The sequence below is a fragment of the Rhinopithecus bieti genome, unplaced genomic scaffold, assembly GCF_001698545.2.
Source record: "Rhinopithecus bieti isolate Rb0 unplaced genomic scaffold, ASM169854v2 scaffold_7414, whole genome shotgun sequence".
In the NCBI taxonomy this organism is placed as follows: domain Eukaryota; kingdom Metazoa; phylum Chordata; class Mammalia; order Primates; family Cercopithecidae; genus Rhinopithecus; species Rhinopithecus bieti.
Window position 1 is genome coordinate 2,112,105 of NW_016806087.1, and position 4,028 is coordinate 2,116,132.

At 42.7% G+C, this 4,028-nt stretch overlaps 1 long non-coding RNA gene across 1 annotated transcript in view; it reads right to left on the reverse strand.

Annotated features, from left to right (window-relative positions):
* Window positions 1-2,716: 2,716 nt before the first annotated feature.
* Window positions 2,717-4,028, reverse strand: part of LOC108531289 (uncharacterized) — an 8,692-nt gene continuing 7,380 nt past the window's right edge. Inside the window, exon 4 of the long non-coding RNA XR_001886122.1 lies at window positions 2,717-3,177. This is a non-coding gene — a long non-coding RNA (uncharacterized LOC108531289). The remainder of the gene's footprint in view (window positions 3,178-4,028) is intronic.

A 4,028-nucleotide genomic window follows, 5' to 3' on the forward strand; every position in this document is an offset into this window, starting at 1 on the left:
AGTCTCACTTTTGAAACTCTAACTTTTTTGTGGTATCTCCCATAGGAGAATGTGGTGCCCAAAGAAACTGTGGTAGTGGAAAGAGAACTGGCTTAAGGATTTTTAGACCCATTAATCTAAAGTTTAAACATAAGCAACATTTGTCTAAGGTGTTAGAAGTCATGGTGGGATCACTCTTAGGCTCAGTGTGGATGGGAAGGCAGCATAAAGGAACTGGAGCTGTTTCTTGAGCTGGGTGCTGGCTAGACAGATGTCCCACTTTGTGAATTCACTGAACATACACATATGATCTGCACACTTTTTCTTGTGTACTACAGAAGTATAATACACATTACACTTCAATAAAACACAGTAAAAAGCCTCTGCATTCTCTTAACTAATCTGCTCTAAATAGACAACAAATTTTGGGGAAGTCTCTTGAACCCTAGTTTCTTTCACAAAATGAGATGGTGGACCAGAGAACCCCAGACCTGAAGCTTCTTGATGTTGTCATCATTGGCACATGATGAATGCATAGCGTTGGTATTCCTGCTATTTGTGACTCAAAGAACAATCAAAACATGGGCAAAGTTGCCACAGGCCTTCCCAGAAAAGGCATAAATTGAAAGCTATATAAATTTGCCACATAGGGAATGATGTTGAATAACTGGAACCACAGGGCTGATGTTGATAGCAAAGAAGTAGAATTAGGGTTACTGTCAGTGTAAGCCCCACTTTAAAAGCAGATGTTCATCACACAGCTAGTGATGTGTGCGATCACATTAAATTCAAGAGCCGATGTTTCTCTAATAGTTTCTTCTCAAAAATAGCTGCTGGAAATTATGGTTCTGTTAAAATAGGCTACAAGAATTTCCATCTAATCCAGCAGTTCAGTGTTTCAAACAGTTCCTTTCTTTTCTTGTTTAATATAAAGTGAATTTAAAGGTGACTTGCACCGTGACTGACTGGCAGTTAGAAAGAATCATCCTCTGTGTCATCAGTGAGATGTTGCCAATCACGTCGCAGAATGGATGGGAAAAGACCAAGGTCTGGGTTGGAGGGAATTTGCTGTTCTAATAGGAGAAATTACTGCAACCTCCATTGGATAAGAAAATGAGCTATACCTATCTCCCTGTGTGCTTTTCCTACAACTTGAGCCTCTTGGAAGACAAAATATGTGTAGCAGGAAGAAGGAAAAATAATAATAATCCAACTAGGTGGTTAGCACCTGGATAACAGATCCACAGAGAAGTTCTTAAAATCTTATTATTTTCTTCTAAAGCCTCTAAAGTCCCCTAGAAACAAGTCACCTGATTCTACTAAGCCACCTGCCTCATCCCACTGAAAACCTTTCCGGAAAGATGGGCCAGACATGCTCTCTGATGGCCATTCGGCTTCTGAATCCCAAGAATAATCCTTTGGCACAAACATAGAAGTGTATTATTTGGTCTTCCAACAAACATGAAGAGAAACAATGAAATGAAGGAAATGCACATCACGAGCTGCCACACAAGATCCTAATTACCATAATTTGAACCATCCTCCTTCCCATTGCCGGAAAGTCAGCCTTCTGGATGAGAGCAAGCCAAACCAGCAAGATAACAGGCTTCTGTTCTCTCTCCCTGTCTCTCGCCTCTTTCTTTCTTCCTCTCTTCCTTAAATGATGTTCATTAAGACAGTGATTCTTCTAACAGTGTATAAGCCTCAATTGTATTAGTGAAAGCTTTGCATGACTTGATAAAATGATCCAGAAAGAAAGAAGAGGGGCCGAAAGAAGCAGACACACGCTGTCTTTTATTCCCCAAAGCAACTGTCAGTCTCAGAATATTTTTGTAGAACCTGCCAGAAATCTCTCTGGAATCATCCCTGTTGGATACAAGGACAGTAAATCTAAAAAGTTCAGGTCTTCCGTGGTATGAATCAGAAACTCTTAATAATTCAGAAAAGGCCAATTTAAACTCCACATGTCCAGTCACATCAATACACCACTCCCTGTAGCTCCAAACAGCCCCTAGAATATTTCCTTTTCCTAGATTACTCATAGCTTTGCCTTGTCCCTGACTTCCCCCAAACTACTTGAGTAAGTTACTTTGGCATAGCTTCTTACATTTAGGCAGCAAATCAGCCAGAATGGGAGACATGCAAAGTGTGTTAACTTCGTACCTATTAGAATTCACCTAAAATATGCCCATTGAAATATGGGTCTAAAGAGCCCACCCCTGCCCACCCCAGTGCCGGGGCTTCTGCCTTTTGCTGTAACAAGTGTGGTAGAAACTGGCCCCACTGTCACTCTTCAGCTCGCACATGGGATGTGATGGGATTTTTCAGTAGCAGCTTTAAATCAGCTTGCTGAGGCCTCAATAGTCCAGCCCCAAGTTAGGGCTCGAGGAAGCGTGTCCTGAAGTCACAACGCTCCTGGTGACAGCATGTGCACTGACACAGTGGAGGACTGCTTCACTGACCTTTTGTATTTTAGAGTGTGTGACCAGGTGGGCTGCTTTGTTTTCAACCAGTGTGTAGGGAAGACACAATTTAGCAAGACAAAGGACATGTTTTTTAAGAAGCAGAGATATCGAGAAACTGGCATCCTTTTTGACATTAGTGTGGAGGTGGCTAATCAAGACAGACTAGGAGTGATCCAAGTAGTTGGAGGAATCTGGCAGAGAGTAAATGATTATGAGGCCATATTTGAAGGTCATGAAGTCAGTAAGAGAAGAAATGCACGTGATAGTGGGAGTTTGAAGTAAATCTATATTTTACATCCAAGTGACCTATGATTAGAGGAAAAGGCAGCCAGTAAGGTACGGAAAATGAGGCCAAATTGGAGTCAAGGGCTACCAATCAGGCAGGAAGGACATGACAGGAAATCTAGTTAACTCAGCTTATTAGTTTGGATGGTTGAGACTGCTAGGTCTTAGAAAACCCAGCTCAAAGTGCTTTAAATGAAAAGGACATTTTTGGCCTAAGATAACCAGAAGTCCAAAAGTAGGCAGTCTTTAACTGTGGCTGATCCAGTGGACAATCATTTCATCAAGGACCTAGGTTTTATCTGTCTCTCTGCTCTACCATGCATGGTGTCTGCTCCATCCTGAGACTGGATCTCCCGTTGGTCAGAAAGTGGCTGCCAGTCACAGTTGGATGTCCACACTTTCTCGCACACATCCAGGAAAAGCAAGGGAGTTACTCCTAGAACATATCCTAAAGGAATGAAAAGAAAGTTTCCCAAAAGCCTCTGCAAACCTCACATAGCGTCTCATTAGCCTGAATTGTATCTCGGGTTCTTTCCTAAACCAATCACAACTAGTTTGTATTATCTTGTTTGGCTTAAGTGCATCAAAGTCCACTCCTGGGGTCAGAAAATGGGGTTAGCTTTGCCTAAATTAATGGGAAGCATGGAGGACAGATAGAAAACCAACTGAAGTCAGCAATCTCCTAGGAAAGAGAAAGAGGAGATGCACGCTGCATGGGCAACTGTGATCATCATTAATGCTGTTCACCCAGCATTTCTGAATTCCCAACTTCCTGGCACGTGGTAGGATTGTACCTCCTGGCTCCTAATGGCTGGGTGGGGCTGTGAGACTTGTTGCAGTCAATGAGTAGTGAGCAGAAGTGGCACGTGTCACCACCAGGCTAGAAATTCTAATGACCAAATGAGGCCACCTTAGCTATCTTTAGTTTTGCATTAGACACTAATTAATGCAGAGCAGCTCACGTGGTAGCTGCTCCTTCCGTATACATCCCCAAATGAGGAGCATGGAGCAGAGCCCCCGGCCAACCCATGATGGAGATGAGCAAGAAATAAACCTTCATTGTCAAAATCCACTTTTTTTTTACTCCAACATACCTTAGTCCGTCCTTGATAAAACTACAGACAACATAGGCTAGGTGCGGTGGCTCACACCTATAATCCCAGCACTTTAGGAGGCTGAGGCAGGTGGGTCACTTGAGCTCAGGAGTTCAAGACCAGTCTGCGTACCAATGCTGAAACCCCATCTCTACAAAAAAAAAAAAATACAAAAATTAGCCGGGCGTGGTGACATGTGCCTGTA